The sequence below is a fragment of the Pinus tabuliformis genome, chromosome 1_1, assembly GCF_031772625.1.
Source record: "Pinus tabuliformis cultivar Carrire ecotype Pingquan chromosome 1_1, CPIR1, whole genome shotgun sequence".
NCBI classification, from domain to species: domain Eukaryota; kingdom Viridiplantae; phylum Streptophyta; class Pinopsida; order Pinales; family Pinaceae; genus Pinus; species Pinus tabuliformis.
The window spans coordinates 960,058,669-960,078,646 of record NC_142297.1 but is presented as its reverse complement, the minus strand read 5'-3'; the positions used below and the strand labels follow the sequence as shown (position 1 = coordinate 960,078,646).

The window sequence follows — 19,978 nt, the reverse complement described above, 5'->3', positions numbered from 1 at the left end:
AAAAAATGCTTGTTGCTGGTTTCAACAAACAGACTCAACATTCATCCTGGTGTTCAAACTTGGTGATTGTTAGAAAGAAGAATGGTGCTATTAGGCTATGTCTTGATTTCAGAAATCTTAACCTGGCCTGCAAAAAGGATAAGTATCCTTTACCTAACATGGAGAATATGCTTCAAAGAATAATTGGTTCTGGTATGATGTCTTTATTGGATGGTTTCTCTGGCTATAATCAAGTCTGGTTAAGGAGAAAGACCGACATAAGACAACTTTCACCATGCCTTGGGGTACATTTGAATATCTCAGAATGCCTTTTGGGTTAACAAATGCAGGAGCTACTTTTCATAGAGCTCTGGACTATTTGATTGGTAAAATTATTGAAATATACCAAGATGATCTCATCGTCTTCTCAAAGGATGGTAGGGGGCTCATATAAGTCATCTTAGACAAGATTTTGATAGATGTCGAAAATTTGGCATATGATTAAATCCCGCCAAATCTATATTTGTGGTAACTGAATGGAAATTACTGGGTCACATTATCTCCAAAGATGGTATCAAAATTGACCCTGAAAGAGTCGACGCTATTCAACATATCCCCTTGCCGCACAATGTTAAGTCCCTTCAATCCTTCCTAGGGAATATCAATTTCCTTAGGAGATTCATTCCAAACTATGCAGAAATTGTTAAGCCCATACATTGTTTATTGAAAAAAGACGCTAAATTTGTTTGGAAAGTTGAAGTTAAAAAGTTATTTCAGGATATTAAAGATGCTATCGCTAAAGAGCCTGTCCTTGTTAGCCTAGACTATTCAAAGGATTTTATGGTTTTTTCTTTTACATCCAAAGATATTATAGCAGGCGTCTTGTTGCAAAAAAACAAGGAAGGTTATAAACAACCAATTGCCTTCATCAACAAATCCCTGCAAAATTCAGAATTAAATTATAGCATTATGGAGAAACAAGATTATGCATGGGTCAAATCCCTTAAGCTTTTCAGAACATATGTGGGTTATTCTAAAGTCATCGCCTTTGTTCCACATTCCGCTATTAAAGATATTTTAACTCAAACTGATTGCTTAGGGACTCATGCTAGATAGTTGATCAAGATTTAGGAATATGATCTTGAGATTAGACCAACAAATCTTGTTAAAGGTCAGGGATTAGCTCAAATGTTGGCAGAAAGTAATGAAAAAGCATTGGAGTTAGTTTGCCAGAATGATGTGGTGAAAGCTTCTGTTTCCCCCGAGCTTGAGAATTTGGAAGGGATCGAATGGTATAAAGATATTGTTTATTATTTGACAAACCTCACGTGCCCCAAACACCTGGTAGCTCTTAAAAGGGGAGCTCTTAGGCTAAAGGCATCCAAGTATTTTATTTTAAATGATGGCCTTGGATGGAGGAATCTGAATGGGATTATACTCAGATGTGTAAATGAAAATGAAGCTAAGAGACTTATCACTGAGTTCCACGCAGGGTTTCCGATTTTGTTGAGGTCATTTTGCAGCAAAAACCACTGCCCACAAGATGTTGCGCATTGGATATTATTGGGCCTACCATTTTCACGGATGTGCATGAATTTGTCTAAAGTTGCCAGGAATGTCAGCTTTTCACTAGAAAGCAAAAATTAACAGCTCAACCTCTTCAGCGAGTTATAGCAGAGGCCCCTTTTCAGCAATGGGGATTGGACTTCATTGGTCAAATTAATCAGAATTCTAGTAATGGTTATCCTTGGATATTGACTATAATAGATTACTTCACGAATTGGGTGGAGGCCATTCCAACAAAGCATGCCATTGAGAAGGTGGTCATGGATTTTATTGAAAATCATCTTATCACTCGATTCAGTGTTCCCGTTAAAATTACAACGAACAACACCAAGGATTTTAGTTCTTCCAAGATCTCTTCTTTCTGCTTCAAATATGGTATTATTCTATCTCATTCTTCGAATTATTATCCCCAGGGTAATGGACTTGCAGAATCAAGTAACAAAAACTTGATAACCATCATCAAAAAGATTGTGGGGATAACAAGCGGTTTTGGGACAGTAAGATCAAATATGCTTTATGGGCAGACAGAATCACAAAAAAGAGGGCTACCAGGAAAAGTCCTTTTGAGCTTGTCTATGGTCTGGAGGTGACTTTACCTATTCATCTCAAGCTTCCAGCTTATCAGCTTCTTCAACATTTTACAGATGACAAAGATGCAGTACAGAAAAGAATTGATCAGATTATGGAGCTTGATGAGGCTCGCAGGAATACTTTTGATAACCTTTGTCAAGGTCAGGACAAAGTAAATGAAAATTTTCACAAAACATCTCAAAACAAGTCTTTACAGGTTGGCGATATGGTATTATTAAGGGGTCGTAGAAATGAGAAGCTCAACAATCATGGAAAGTTCGACAGTTTATGGCTTGGCCCTTACATTATCAGAGGAATTGCTGCAATAAATTCTTTCCATCTAAATACTTTCGAGGGCGATCCCTTGGAATTGCCAGCAAACGGGCAAATTCTCAAGTTGTACTACAAGGATGACATCTGATGCCATAGGGCATCCTTTGTATTGCAATTCTACCCCTACATTAATAGATAGGATTTTGTTTATGCCATTAGTTAGTTCTTTTCATGCATTTACATTTTATGTCTTTATGTTTTGACATGTTAGAATAGGTTTTTTCTATTCCAGCAGATGTTTTATGTATACATGACAATTTTGATTTTGAGTGGATATCTATTTGATGGACTTTTGTCTTATTGGATACAAGATTGTGGATTCTCACATTCCTTCAATAAAGCAACATGTCCCCAAGTAGGGCCAGTTGCTGACCACACTTTGTCAACAATCGAAGGAAGAGGAGTACAAAGAAGTGGAGGAAAAATTTTCAAAGATCAAAGTCGTCAGCCAGCATGATTACATCATTGTAAACCCAATTTCTGCAAGTTTTATTGTAAATGATGCTAGTATGACCATTTAAGCTTGGTTGATAGATAGATAGGATCGCCTTCCTTATCTAGCTTGTGAAGTCTAGACCCTCTTTAGTGGTTAACACGGTGACCTTGTAGTCGTCAAAGCCACAGTCTCTACAACGTCGAAGGCATCGGGTGGTTAGATTTCCAAGGGAGGTATCGTTAATCTAGCCATTGTTATCTTTCCCTGGCCTTCTCTCCACAACCTACTCTAGAGACGAATTTCAAAATAACTAGGGGAAGGGATTCACCTAGTTAGGCATCTAATCTAAAATAATCCAAGATCTTGCATTTCACTTAGTTTCTTAGGTGTTGTATTTCATATAGGATAGTGAAGCATCCTAAGGCAACAACTGTTCATTCGGTTACTTGGTTGATAATTCACATAAAGTAAGTATTTGACTCCATTTAAGGCATTGGTCTTTGAAGATAATCTAATCATTAAACTTGCTAAATTAACCAAGTTGCTAGGCCATTTAGTTGTGTCTCTCGGACTTGTCAGTTGTCGATGAGTCTTGCATCTTCACATTTCATACAGGCTACTCCCATAGTCTGTTGTCGAGAGATAGCTAGAATGGAGAGGGCGGGATCAGGGTGACAACCCCAGTCCTAAGCGTTGTCGCATCTATCCTATACAATTTGGGCGACAACAGAACCGATTGGTTCAGTACCAAACTGGCCAATTTTGTACAATGCTACCAAGGACCTTTTCAACGCAATTTTTTTTTAAAAAAGCAATAATTTATGAGTGGGGAACCCTAGGGCCTAGAGTTTGACCATATTTTCCCTACTAATGCTATGCAATTAATGGCAATGTTAAATTCTCGAATTAAAAGGTATCCTTTTACTCAATCTTTTAACATTACCATTAATTGACTCGGGATGTTTGAGAGTAGTTCCGACCTCATTGGATTTCATATGGAGAAAGTAGAATATTAGATACCACTCAAAATCCAACAAACTGAAGAGTTTTTCAGGATTTCAAGATTGGGGGTATTGCAACGATTCCCTTGGATTTTGTCATGTAAAAGGGTATAGAACTAGCATTTAATCAAGAGCACCAAGCCCTCTATGTACCTTGATGTTAGTGGCATTGATTGTTGAGCTCCTCCTTCATGACCCTACTAAAAATGTACCCACCACTCAAACAAAATCTTGATTTAACATGCTAAGGTTTTTCTACCTTATTTTAATGCTTAGAGGGTGATAGAGCGTGATATTAATGAAAAAAATCCCAATATAGGAAATGATTGTGATGATATGTAGGTATTTGTCATAGCATGATCTTTTTTGGATGCCAGAGGCCTTCTAGGACCTGTTTGTTGATGTATTTTTGGTTCAAAGATGGATTGCAATCAGTGTTATTTTCGTTATGTGCACCCTTACATGCTTTATAAATGAGAAATTTTCTAAGTTGCAGGAAACGTGGCCCTAGGGGTCGTTTCACCCAGGGAAACGAAACGAAACGCGTTTCCAGGCCGTACGAGCCACGTTTCCCCAAATTTATGTTGTGTTTTTTAATTTTTTTTTTTAATTAGTTTTTAAATTTTTTTTAGGTTTCCAGGATGTTCTAGAAACCTATTCTAAAGTTATAAAAGAGCAGTTTGTCTCATTCTCTCATCACACTATTCAGCAAGTCGTTTCTCTTGGAGACTGGCAGTTGTTTCAGCTAGGGTGTTTTGAGCAGTGAGCAAAGTAGATTTCAGCAACAGGAGAAAGAGATTTCAGCAGCAAGAGAAAGAGATTTCAGCAGGAGATTTCAGTAGCAACAGATTTGGCTCAGCTACAACCATATTTCTCTTCTCTTTTCTGGCATTTCGGGGTAGTCTCAGCGACAGATAATTAATATATATATATATATATATATATATATATATATATTATTATATATATTCGCGTTTCCCCGTTTCCAAAATTTGGGGAGGTCGCATTTCGTTTCGCTTCCCGTTTCGGAAACTCGTTTCCGTTTCCCCGTTTCGTGCAACTTAGGAAATTTTGCTTATTTGTGTATAAATGGTTTGGATTCATATCAATGCGCATGAATATATATGTTTTTCCTTAAAATTTGAATATTTTATTTTTTGGTTGACTGGTTTTTTGGTATGGATTTTTTACCGGTTCTCAGTTCAGGGGTCCTTCCAGTTTGGTCAATGGTTCAGTTATGATAACATTGTTTTAAGCTTGATTATGTGACCTCAAACTTTCACTAGAGAAATTATCTCCGTAGTAGAATGAGAGCAACGTAACCCTTAATCCCAACCATGAAATTGGAATCATGGAAAAAGGAGACCTAATTGAGACAATGTTTAGGCACTGCTACAAGGATACCACCTTAACAGTTTCACCCTTGTAAGAGTACCAACTTGTGGTTCTTTCCCAGACGTGGTGAATGTTGGGACTCTTGTTTTCCCCATGTCAACTAACACAGCATTTATATGAAAGAATGTACTCAAGTGTGTTGAGCTATTGTCAAAGACCTGTCACTATGCATGTCATTGGTATAATAATATCATCAATAAATATCATAATGGCAATAGCTAAACCAAATGGCATACAACCACCATCTTGGCTTGCTAATTTTAAGATAAGTGTTTCTATCTTATAAATGTTTGAGGCAGATAGTGTTGATGAGAGAAATTTCCTTAGTTTACACCAATAGTGTTGTGAAGTTAATCTTTACATCCAGTGGAAATATTGACCTACCCAATAACGTTTCCTTGTAGTCATAATGGCAACACCTAAAACAAAGGGCATACAAACACCATCTTGGCTTGCTAATTTTAAGATAAGTGTTTCTAGCTTATAGATTTTTGAGGCAAATAGTGTTGATGAGAGAAATATCCCTACTTTACACCAATAGTATTGTGAATTTAATCTTTACATCCAGTGAAAATACTGACCTACCCAATAACGTTTCCTTGAGGCTTGTAGTCATAATGGCAATATAGCTAAAACAAAGGGCATACAGCCACCATCTTGGCTTGCTAATTTTAAGATAAGTGTTTCTAGCTTATAAATATTTAAGGAAAATAGTGTTGATGACAACAAATATCCCTACTTTACACCAATAGTGTTGTGAAGTTAATCTTTACATCCAGTGGAAATACTGACCTACCCAATAACATTTCCTTGTAGTCATGGTCATAGTGATAATCTCCTTTAGAATGCATAAATCATTAAGCCTCTGAAACTAAGTTGCTAAAACTGTCTAGGTTCCCCTAAGAAATTCCATTCCATGTTTTGGACCCTGAAATGGATAGACCTTGAAACAGCACTGAAACATTTTAGTGTCATTCCAAGATTTTGGAGAATTGTTCTCAGAACAGATGCAGGAAATCAGCATTTTGTCTTTCATCAGAAAATTTCCAGTCAAATTGAAAAACATTTCACTTTTCTATCACTGGGCCCAAAAACTGGTTTTTAAGGTGGTTAAAGTGAAAAAGTAAAACCCTAAAAAGTTACCAAGATTTGGATTCAGATGCAGATGCACATCTGTCAGATTTTTGAAAAGTCAAGATCCAGATACAGCGGTAAACAGCGACAAGATATATATATATATATATTATATATATATATATATATATATATATATATATAATCCAGAGCAGGAAAAAAGCTACAATATTTATGGCTACTAGCCTAACCTCTGTTAATACAATTTAAAGACCCTGACATGCAACTGCTTTTTTATGTGTAGACCAAACCCAGCCACCTAAAATAAACTGATGGTGGTACGTGAGGAGGGCAGAATTCATTCCTAACAGACACCCTCTAAGTCTTGGGGCATTAACATGTTTCATTGCTTTTGAGGAAGACAAGCTCATAGCCAATAAAAATTTCTATAGTATGAAAAAATAAAACTTAAATAGAAGTTTTAAAAATATATAATAATAATTTTGAATACATAACTTGTAAGTTATGTTGTATTTATATATACATTTTAAATATACAATACTTATATAAAATAAATTAATATATTAAATTTTTAATATATGTGTGTACACGCGTATTTATAAATTTTTGCTTTTGCTTTAATATATAAATTATAACATAAATATAAAACTTAAAAGTACAAGTTTATAAGATCATATACATATATATCAATGTTACATTTATCGTTATCGGCAATTTATTGTCGGGGGTCCAAAATTTAAATTATTGGCAATATCGGGGAAAATATCAGAAATTATCGGGAAACTTTAAAAAATACAAAAATAATCATTTTTTCTCAATGTTTTAACTTCTAAAAGAACATCAACATTAAACAAACACATTGCTACATAAATATGAAGATAAAATCGATATATAAGATGTCAAGTGACACATCAGACTTCGATATTGAAATATGATATTTGCCCTGAGTCATAAGATCTAAGAGAATGATACAAAATCATATCAAAACAAAAACAAATGTATCTCATGAGCAATGAAAAGTAAAACAACAAATTTCCCCTTGTTTACTTGATGGAAAATGGTCACAACATCCTCAATTGGACCAAAGGATTGGTCGACCAAAAAATACATAAAATATTCAAATTTTGAAAACAACATATAATTCATGTGCATATATATGAATCCAAATTATTATACACAAATATGAAAAAAATCTCATGTATATACTATATAGCAAGGGTGCATATAACCAAAATATCATCGAGTGCAAGCCATCTTTGAATACAAAAATATGAATAGAGAGACTCTAAATGGCCTCTGAAATCCAAGGAAATCATGCTACAACAAATAGCTAAATAACATCAAAACCATTGCCTATATTGGGATCCTCCTCATCAAGATCACCCTCTGATCATCGCAATCTTCTCCCTCTTTTTGGAAGAATCCACAGGGTACGAACCTTGCCTTGTATTTTTTTATGCTTCCATCAGCCCTGTGCTTGATTTTGTAGAGCTATTTCGAAGTCAACAAAAATTTCTCTTTTAGCCTCGGCACAACATCCCATACGTCGTTCTTCATAATTGACTCGTATTCTTCGGCCATAGCATCCTTCCAAACTTATTCTTTCACGGCTTCTTCAAAGGTATGAGGCTCGGCTTGAATCATATTGCTCATAGCTACAACATATACTTGGTACCTACATGTCTTCTTGCTTTCTCTAAATGTTTCACGGGTAGCAAAATGTTTCTCGGCATCTTGAAGCATGTCACAAAGCCATAGTGTCCTCTTCCTGGCAAGGGGATCACATGGAGAAGGATCCAAGGGGTCCATAGGCTCCATCAGATCATCAACAATATCTCTCTCAAATTCAAGCACAGATGGACCTTTTAGAATATCCATATCATCACTCTTCTTCTACGGAGGAGAAGGTGGAGGAAGGTCCCTTGCTCTTCCAAGGGCAGCATTTTCATTGAACGTTACATCCCTACTAATTTCAACCTTCCTTTAACCAGGAATATATATTCTAAATGCTTTAGAATTTTCACTATATCCAACATATGTACTTTTTCTACCAATGGCTTCCAGCTTGTTTCTTTTGTCCTTCGGCACATGGAAATATAAGGGGTAGCCAAAAATTCGGAGATGATCAATATCGGGCTTGACACTTGTGAATACTTCCTCAGGGGTCTTGTTGTCCAAAGCTTGTTGAGGGACCCTGTTTTGAACATATACCATTGTGTTTGTTGCTTCATCCCAAAGGAACTTAGGCAGCTTTTGATCATGGAGCATGGCTCGGGCAGCTTCTACAATAGACTGGTTCTTTCTCTCTGCTACTCCATTTTGATCGGGATTGTAGGGCACAATAGTCTCCTCGATTTCTTCCTTCTTACAAAAGTCTATAAATTCATTTGAGATGTATTCGCCATCGTTATCAGACCTGAAGATATTTATTTTCTTCCTTGTATGATTTTCAACCAAAGCCTTGAACTCCTTGAACATTTCAAAGGCCTCATCTTTGTGCTTCAAATAATATATCCATGTCTTCCTTGAGAAATCATCGATGAAGGTGATGTAATAGAGATGGCCACCAAGTGAATGCACGGGCATTGGACCACATATATCAGAATGAATGAGATGAAGGATATCTTTAGTTTGTTCTCACTAGAGGGGAATGGTCCCCTTGTCTTCTTTCCACTGGCACACCTTGGACATATACCATCATGATGGGCTTAAACATCAGGGATCCCGGAGACCAACTTCTTCAATTTAGGAAGAGCATCATAATGTAGATGGGACAGCCTTCAGTGCCACAGCTCGCTTTGATGATTTGTATCATGGACCATAGCTAGAAGAGGTCTACCAGTGACTCTATAGAGTCCTTCAAACCTAGATCCCAATGTGAAGGCATTTCTCATATAGGATCCAACAGGCCAAGTAAGTACTTTTCCTTTGATGAATGCAACCCTCATTCCTTTATCCTCCAAAGCAGATATCGATACCAAATTCTTCTTCAATCCCAGCACATACATCACATCATGAAGCAAAACAGATTCCCCAAAGTCCAAATGAAATTTGACAAAACCAAAGCCCTTAACAGGATGAGTGGAGTTGTCTCCAAGAATAATCTTCAAATTGGACTCCCTCTCTACCAAATTAGAGAGAACCTCCTTATATCCAAAGAAGTGATGAGAGGCCCCACTATCAACCAACCAACTATCCCAAGTATCCGAAGGAGATGAACTAGATAATGCAAAAATAAGAATATATTCAGATTGATTAGTAGCATTACTTTCATACCTGGAATTTCTTGACCTCTTTGGTGGACGATAGTTATCTTCACGATCATCGGGAGAGTCTCTTCTTCTTCTATCATTCCTTCTTCCATCTCTCCTTTCATATGACCTATTGTTGTTGAAGCCATGGTTATTGTTGTAGGACCTTGAAGAGTTTCTTCTTGGAGCATCTCTCTTTTCAAGACAATCTCAAGCATAGTGACCCTTTCCATGACAATTGTAGCATTCAACATCTCTATCTCACCTTCTTGAATCCTTGGAATCTCGATTGGTTTGAGGAGGTCTTCTTGATTTAGATGGCTTTCCCTTTCCTTTCTTCACATTCTTCTTCTTCCCTTGAGCAACGAAGGCAGTGGGCTCTCCTTCATTTGGCCTTTGAATTCTCCCCCTAAATATCATTAATCTTTCCTCTTGATTGCATAGAGCAAGTAGTTCACCAAAAGAAGGGATCCTTTCCCTATTGTTGATAGAAGTAATGAACATGTCTCATGATGAAGGAAGGCCACTAAGGCCAGTCATCACCAATTCCCTGTTAGGTATAATTTCATGAGCAGTCTGAAGTTGGTCCCTAATCTTAGTGATTCTTATGAAGAATGATTGCATAGTTTCTCCCTTGTGCAACTTAGACTCCCTGAGTTGATTTTTCAATTCCATTATGTGGCTCAAATTGTTTACCTTATACATGCCAACTGTTGAAAAATGTAACTAGTGTCGCTCTTCATAATTGTGTTTGAATCATGATGTAATGTATTTGTAAAAAGAAAGAAAAGGAAATTTTATTATACAAGAAATTGACTTATTAAAGCATGGGTTTGATGCTCGGGTCAGTCTTTTTAGGTCAACGCCTCCATTGTAGGCTTCTAGGGTTTATGTCAAGAGTCCTAGTCCGTGTCAACATGTAAAACACCCTTCTTGGGCTTCATCTATCAAGAAAGAAATTTATTTTAATGTAAAACAGGTCTTTTAGGTATATCCTCCACCAAGCCAGCCTCATCAAGGGAATTCGACCTCATAGATTCACTATATAAAGGCAGCAACTCAACCACATTTGGAGCACATCCACAACAAGTTCGATCTGGAATTGTTGAAGGTAGAAAGGGGTGTGAAATTCAAGGAAGAGGAAGGAAACCCTAGCGAAGGAGAAGGAAGTATTTGTCAAGCATAAGAAGTCGAATTTTCTCTCTCTTTATCTCACACGTGCAAAGTTGTTGGGTTGCTGGAAGGGCTGAAATTGCAGTATTGTAGCTGGGCTGAAATTCTGGAGTAGTTGGGCCAAAATTCTAGAGTAGTTGGGCTGAAATTCTGGATTATTGTTGGGTTGTAGTTGGACTAGAAAAGACTACTGAAGTTTGTTGAATCATATTGGAAGGCTAACTTGGTGGAGGAGAAGGTCTTTTGGTCAGGTCTAAGGTCTTGGTCTATCTCAATTTGATTAGTGGAAGAGTTTGACTGGCTTTTCCCCTAGAGAGGCGTTTTAGCCCTGGCTAAGTGCCTACATATGGTGTCATTAATCTTCATGTTTTTTATTTAATGATTACTTGATGAAAGAAAATAAAAGAAGAACATAAAGAAGATAATAAGAATACAAGAATAACACAAGTAATTATCAACATAAGAAAATCTTTCTGCCTTTATAATTTTTTAACACCAAAAATCTTATCATACATTTCTTTACAAGTCTTCAAGGATGAAATATAAACAAGTAGATGATCTCTTAAAGAATCAATAATAATCTTCTTATAGCTTTAATCTCACCTTTATTATACTTGGATTTGAAAGCTTGAGGAGCATTTTTTGGTGGTGGTGAATTTTTTCCTTCCACGTACTCCAAGACATCATATTCATCTAACGTGACATTGATCCTCGTCTTCCATGCCGCAAAGCCATTTGAGTCAACTAGCTTTTCATTGTCCTTGAAATAAGAAGTGGACATTTTTACCAAAAGATTTTCCCATTTCAATCAATTGCTTAGAAGATGGATGCTCTTGCTCTATGTCTCCTGGGCTTGTCTTCACCTCAACTCTGATACCATGTTAATTTTTCATCAATTGTTATATGCTTAAAACTGTTACTTCAACAATATCCAATAGCATCCAATTTAACAATTTCACTTCTTCAATTAACCAATGACAGTAGAGAAACAGTAGATAGAACAATTATACAAATGCATAATGAAAGACAGCCAAGAGACAAGAGACACAATATTTGGTCAATGACCAAGGAAAAACCCCACAAGGGTGAAACCATTTGCAATTTTTCTTCTATTAGATTGTCTTCAAATGTTCAGCAGAGAGAGTACATCATCCAAGAGTCAAAGTCAAGCTTTGATTAGCCAATATCCAATATCTAGTCAAATCAATATGCCAAGCTATTATCCACAAGAGAGAGAGTCAACAAAAGACAACTCTTGAGCAACTGCAAATTTTTCCAAGTCAACAGCAGTAAACAACAACAAAATCAGCCCTAACCAGTCCACAAAGTCAACGGTCAACTCTCCGAAAGAGCTCATTCAATGCAACAATAATGCGGCCTAGAATGTTGATCAAAGTCTGCACTTGTTTCTGCTGTCAAACCTATGGTCAGTCTTGAAGTCAATGCCAGTCAAACTGCCCAGATTTCTTGATCTGTGTGCCCTCCAATGCGGCATATAGAAACAAAGATATTCCACCCAAAAATGCAGTGAAAACATGCCAAACACACCAAAGTCAATGTTTGTCAACGCACTACAGCAGGTCTGAAATTCAGCCAATCTGAAATAGACACTTGTCCCTTCACACGTGTGAGAGATTCCCTACAATTTTGAGTTGTACGAACAAATCAAATGAGGAGAGAGAATAGATGTGTTGAGCTAAAGAGGTGCCAAATGAAGTTGAGGTCACTTGTATTTATATGCAACTTGAGGGGTGCCATCTTGTCCATGAGAGGTGCCATTTGACCCAAGGCTGACCTTGACAATTTTGTACTTGTGGGCTTGACCTCAAAAATCCACTCTCCCCTATCCAAATTAAGTGCTTCAAAAGTCAATTTTGGTCCTTTCGAAAAGAGGAATTTAATGCAATGGTTGGAATTTGTCGTTGAGCTACCAAATTAACACAAGGAGCCCAGCTCAATTTGAAATCCACTGCTAATGAGGAAGGTCCTATGGGACACTCTCACCTCATGTCATCTCATCGAGCAATAGGCAACATACAACTTACCAAGCAAGGATCACAACCATCCCATTATGGAATCAATGGGCGAGATACCACTTGCTATATAAGAGTTAAGGGTCACATCCATCCTATTGTCTGTCGATCTTCCCAACAATGACCCTCAAGAGTCATGTGGTAGAACACCTGCATCATAATTCAAGCTTGGGTGAGATACCCAACTTACCAAAGGTAAGGATCACACACCCCCAAGTCTCCTCAACCTATTGGCCAAACGGGGAGGGACAATCCTAACAAACATAACTTGTGGGTATACTTTGCATAGACCAAGATAGGGGGAGATACCCGACTTGTCAAAATGGATAAGGATCACACACACCCTATGGGTGACAATAGGGGATATACCCGACCTATTGCAAGAGTAGGGATCACACACCCTATTGCCAGAGTTCCCTCAACCCTAGGAGCCCTCAACACTCCATTCCCTCCTTGGGGAGCTCAACCAAGGGGGAAGAGTTATGCTCAGTATTCTCAATCAGCCCAGACCCTTTCCCAAGAGGGTCACATTTATCAATCCATGTCGCTCTCTCAGAAGATGAGAAACATATCAAAGTGCTCGTATCCGATACCGGACTAAACAACTCACTACCTCATACAATACCAAGAGTAGCAATTCTCGGTTTTATTGTTCATGTGGGACACCAAATCAAAGATTATGTTAGAACAAATACATGTGTCATAAAAAGATACCTTATTCATCTTTTCTCCTTCTCACGAAGGTAGCAGGCACAAACCTAAGCTTGTCTCATAGAGCAGCATTGTCTCAATACATGAAGATATCTCAGTCCCAGCAATATATGGGATTTTCTACCAATCGGATCTCACTCTACAATGTATCACAGTTGTGTTCAAAATTTCCTTATCACAGTCATGTTTAGAATTTCCTCAAACAACTCTTTAAAGATCTTTCTCAACCAAACTGTCCCACATCTAGCCATGCTAGCAACAATGTACTTAACCTCGATCGTGCTTAAAGCTACGGACTTCTATCTCATCCAATATATCATGGCAAATCTCAAGATAAAACAACACCCAAATGTATTGTTCCTGTCAATAATGCTTTCCATCCCAGTCAACATTAGTGTATCCATGCAGTCATACATCTCTGGAAGTATATCTCAAACCAAGATTGATCGTCCCATGCAAATATCTCAAAAATGTGCTTGGTGGCAACCCAATGTGTATGAAGCGACTCAATCATGAATTGAATCAAGTTGTTCTCTACAAAACATATATCTAAATGGGTGTTGCAAGGAACATCAATGTCTCAATCAACTGGCGGTTGCCAAGTCAAGTTCAGCAATATCTTTGCCTAACTTCTTGAAATTCAATTCCATCGTGGTGTCCAAGGATTTGCATTTCCACTTTCCAAAATCCCTCCAATAGCTTCATGATATATTTTTTCTTTTCCAAACTTCAGAAAGTAATTCATCATGCCAAGATCTTCATCTCGAACTTTAGAGGCCAACTCCCTCTTACTTTGATCATCAAAGGCTCATTACCTATCAAGAATAGATCGTCAGCATATAAAACCAAAATCAAAGGCATACCTTGGACCACTTTGAAGAAGAAGTTTAGATTGGCGCATCTTCCAGGCTTTACCAGGTAACTGTCAATGCAAACATACCAAGCTTGGGAAGCTTGCTCAAATGCTTTTTACAAACATAGTACTGACCAAACCAATATACTCAGCCTCAAATAAATCAATATTATGCGATCAAATTAACCAAGTTGCTTATTAAGCCTTAAATGTCAAATATAAGCCATAAAAGTTCCTACTAATATCATTATCAAACTCTTCAGACCAGGTGCCAGGTAGAGCTCACACCAAAATACCAGGTTACAACCTTATCTATTGTCATGTCAACGACTATCATTTACCAAGCAATATCAAACCATCCTCATGAATCATTTCTATCCCTAGATGTAAATGTATACACCATCAAACTCTTCAGACCAGGTGCCAGGTAGAGCTCACACCAAAATACCAGGTTACAACCTTATCTATTGTCATGTCAACAACTATCATTTACCAAGCAATATCAAACCATCCTCATGAATCATTTCTATCCCTAGATGTAAATGCATACACCAAGGATAAGTCATATAAGTTCCATCCATTCATTGTGAGATCACTGCATACTGAATCACAATTGTTTACACTTCAACCAATGTGCCAACGCCAATCAATACAAAATCAATATTGAATACCAATATTAAACAATGAGAGTCATTATGCCTATACTTTCATGCCTCATTAAGGCAAATCACCATTGTCAAGTACCAAATCTGATCAAAACCCTAACTTGTTACCACTGTGAATTCAATCAATCCATAAGCTAAAATATATCTATGAATTGTCAAGCCAATAAGCCAAATCTTGTCAAACCCTTGCAATTGTTATCAAATATTGTCATATACTAGCTCCAATGATCAAATCAAGACAAATAACATATTGATATGCATATTCCAGTCCCCTGCAAACACAAGATTAGTCAAGACATTCACATTCTCTATAATAAGTCAAACATTATGTAGATCTCATTGTTCCTTAAACTTCCCTGCTCATAGAACTTTCTATCATTTGTTCCATGTTTGTAGGTTTGTCATACTCCTAGTGCGCTCTTGGTTTCGTGCATAAGGTTTTGGTTTTTGTATCCTACAGGCTCAGTCGCACCCATAAGCCTTCTTCTATGCAGTCAGGAGGCCTATAACCAGATTGCCTAGGGTTCCCTTCAAACCCTAGTATTCTTGTAAGTCTCCTCCATCTTCTCTTGCTTTCATCAATGTTGTCTTAACAGGGGTGATCTCAATTGTTTTTCTTCAGCCCAGCTTTGATACCATGTTAATTTTTCTTAAGATTGGTTGGGGACCAGGGCAAAACCCTTTCAAATTCTTCTTCTGATTAGATTGTCATTGAATGTTTCAACAAAAAAAGAGTACAATAATCCAATTCTTTATCCACAAGGCTATTTGCAAAAATTACCCAAACAATATCTCATAGATGAACCCAACAAAAATGGTGATGAATATCATGATTCAGCAGCTTGCAGTGACCTGTCATCAACTGTGGTCAACTGTAAAAATAAAATCCTAGTTTCCAACTGCACAGAGAAACTGTACATGCATGTGGTTGAGCATGATGCAATGGACCATGTGCGAGGAAAAGTGGTGGAACCTCCTTCAAATGCATTAGTTGCTGCTAAGACGAAGTATAAGAAAGTTGAGGTCAAAGCTAAGAAAATTATCATTGAATCCATTTAAAAGCATTTGGTTGCCTATATTTCTGATTTAGGAACATCTAAGGAGATGTATGATAAAAAGGTTGGGATGTTCAAAGTGAACAATGCAAAACAAATCCCCTGTCTCAAAAACAAGTTGAAGGACATCAAGATGGATAAAGCGAAGTCTGTCCAATCTTACTTCATGAGAATAACTCAAATCAAGAATGACCTACTATCTATTGGAGAAGTTATCGCTAATAAGGAGCTCACTCTCATTGCACTTGGAGGTCTTTCAAGACCTTGGAATGTATTTGTCACCACTATTCTCAACAATGACAGGATACCTAGTTTTGATGAATTACTGGCTAGATGCACTCAAGAGGAGACAAGGATGATGGAGAGAGATAAGCACTCCAATGGAAATGAACCTATTGCCTTCTCCACTCATGCAAAGAGGAAGAATGATGTTGGTCCAAGGAGACGAGGTCAAGGATTCAAGAAGGGATTCAAAGAAAGAAGAAAAGGAAGCTGCTACAATTGCAACAGGTTCGGCCACTATACCAGAGGGTGTCCTCACAAGAAGAATTCTCCAAGGGATGACAACAATAACAACCACAATAATTTCAAAGGCAATGACAATCAAAGGAACTACAGGTTCAACAAAAAAGGAAAAATGAATGCTCCTACTGCTCGAAATGGAAATGGTCGACCTCCCAAGAGGACAAGAAATGCCAAGTATGATGAAAGTAATGTTGTAGAAAAACAAGATGAGTTTTATCTTATTTCCACTTGTTGTCGCGCGAATTGACACGACAACGCTCATACCGGGGGCTGTCACTCTGATCCCCGATCCCTCCGTTTAAGCCTGTCTCCCGCGACTAAGGGGGGTAGTCCCTGCGAGATGATGAGACCGACTGTCGACCAGTTGGTTGGGAGACACGAGATACGATATAAAAAAGCACTTGATGGATTTGATTGATTCAGCAGACCAGTGCCTTAAGAGATTGTGATTAAAACGATTACTTGTTAAATGATATAAAAATATGGACCATGAACAGCAATCATCTATCATCAGCTAAATCACAATACTCTTAGAATGACCAAAACGATATCCAGCAATTCAGAATTCTCAGAAAATGAATGCTTTAAACCACCACGAATCATAAACCATTAACCAGATATCAATTTCGCATCTCGACTTGAAAATTTAGATCTCAGCATGAAAAATATGACAATTCCCTAAGATAACTAGATCTAAAAATTTCCACAAATTTTTTTTTTTTATATATTATAAAAATGAAAATTTAAAAATCTAAAAATTTAAAATTTAAAATCTATTCTAAAACTAAATTATATTAAAACTAAACTATATAAACAATAAAACAAAACCTAAAATTTATAAAACTTTATTTAAACTAAAACTTAAAATCTAAAAAATAAAATAAATCTAACAAAGCCTACGACCTACGCTAACCCTTTTTTATTTTTATTGTTTGAATTTATATATATATATATATATATATCATAAAACAAAATCTAAGATTTATGAAATGAAACTAAAAATAAATAAAATTAAAAAAAAAAAAATCTAACTAAAACTACGCTAAGGCAATAGAATCGAATTCAAATGAAATTGACTGAAGAAAAAACCCTGCGACTAAAACTATGCAACCACGCAACTATCATTCAAATAACCGATACCTGTGGCGATGACCGAGCCTGCAAATGATGGAGAGTTACACGACGGCGGAAAATCAATAAACGGGTCCGAGACTACGTGCGTGGAAAGGGATTTCGCTGGACAATACTTGTGGCGATAACCGAGTCTGGCCACCGAAGATTACACGTACTGCAAACTGAAACTGTTGCTTGCTCTCGTGAAAGGAGACTGGGCACGATCTTGAAAGCAAATCGCTGTGATGAGAAACCGTCGGTGAATGGGATTGAAGACCGGCTAGTCCACCCAGAAAGTCACGCGCAGAATGATTTATGAATGGCGATATGGGAACAGAGAATTCGCCAGATTTATCAATGTGCTAAATGCTTTTAACCCTCGAACCGCAGATTATCGCTGCCGCTGCAGAGTATTTTGGTGATCTGAAGGAATTTAAGGGGGTTTCTAACACCAGATAGCAGCAAAAAACGCCTTTGCATTCACCTTTCTCCAGCGGTGATCAATAAAACGCGTGGATATTCCTGACGTTGCACCTATTGAATGGAAACTGAAAGTGCCGGGAAAACTGATCCTCGCTCAATCTCAAAGGCTCGATTGATTTTCGTTTTGAATGGGTGTTGTTTTCATCACATTTTTGTTGGAGAGATTATGCAGTGATAGATACAGCCTCATGGATCAATTCCATTAACATAAAACAAATTTGATCTTCATGATAATAATGCGTAGGTGACTGTGTGGTTTTGAAAGGCATGCGGGTCCACAGGTTCTCACAGGTTCATGTCATTGGCAGCCTGAAAAAGACAAGATCACTGAAAACCCTAATTAAACCTATATATAAGCAAAACCCCAAAACAGCTAATTAATCTACAAATTTTGGCCCCTCTTCAGCCAAATTCAACAAATAAGAACAGGAATATTTTAGAATATCAGATAATATTTCAGAAATCTCTCATGTAAACCAGAAAGGAAATTTTAAATGATAAACCCAGGGCCAAAACCAGCTAGGCTCTGCAAAGAAAAGCATGTGGGAGTCGGCTGGTTCAGCCTAGAACTTCCCCAAACGCCCACCAATATCCTTCACCTAAAGATCTCCTGCACATCTCAAGCAACCATCAATAAAGAGAGCAAGAATGCTGCTAGATCTCAGGAAATAATGGAGATACCTGCCATTATTTCAGAAACCCTAACAACACTCAAACCCTAGCAAGTGAACAAGATACTTGTGCTCACAATACTCTGAAAACAAGCTATTATTAATGGCTGAAAACTGAAATATGCAGAAAAATAAGCATCTCACAGCAATTCCAGAGAGTAACACCAGCAATATTTGGACCCCAAAGTCTTCTTTTATTAACCAGAAATCAGATTACAAGAGAGCTTTTTCAGTACTGACTCACAGATCGAATGATCTGAAAATGACCCCTAGCACCCTATTTAAAGGAAATGATCCAACGGCTAGTTCGAGTGATCCATGTAGAAATGATCTCGACCGTTGATGAGGATCAAGACATCTCTTGATCTCATCCGTCGATTTATTAAATAATATTTTGCATGCATTCTCTTAAAATATTAATATTTTATTAGTTAGGGTTTTTGCTTTATTTTTTTAATTTTTTTATTATTTTTTATTTATTTCATTAATTTCTTAATTCATTTTAAAATGGATCATCGAACTAAGCCTTCGGAAACATCACCTGGGACCTAGGACTTAGGACTCATGAGGGGATTTAAAACATTTTTCAACCCTCAAGACACATTACATCATGACTTTTACAATTTACATCTTAAGGGGACAAACCTATTTAATACAGACCCTCACAAATCACCCAGTTTTGCGACACAACTATAATCTAGCAGATCAACACACTAGGATTCTCCTAAAATTCCAATGACAAAATCCATCCCGACTTTGGGATCAGGTTTGAAGGAAAACTTTGCCGATCCATGGATCGGTGAGACGAAAAACCTTCCAGGACGTAGATTACCACTAGAAAGTTAGGTCCACCTAGACAATTCACATACACGACTCATGTCTGCTAGGATTATTTACAATTAATACATGCAGACTGGGTTTACAATCAGAATGATCAAGTTGCTGATGATGGCAGGATGGCACGGACATGCTGATCAGGTGCTGCCCCTTTTTGCAAAGAAAAAGGGGTGTACTGCATGGGTAGTTGACCGGCAGTGGTCAACATCTGGCTCTACTTGGGGACACGTTGC

General features: G+C 37.4%; 1 protein-coding gene across 1 annotated transcript in view; it reads right to left on the bottom strand.

Annotated features, from left to right (window-relative positions):
• LOC149217674 (zinc finger CCCH domain-containing protein 28-like) overlaps positions 1–19,978 on the bottom strand; it is a 258,614-nt gene that overhangs the window by 226,240 nt on the left and 12,396 nt on the right. The window lies entirely within an intron of this gene.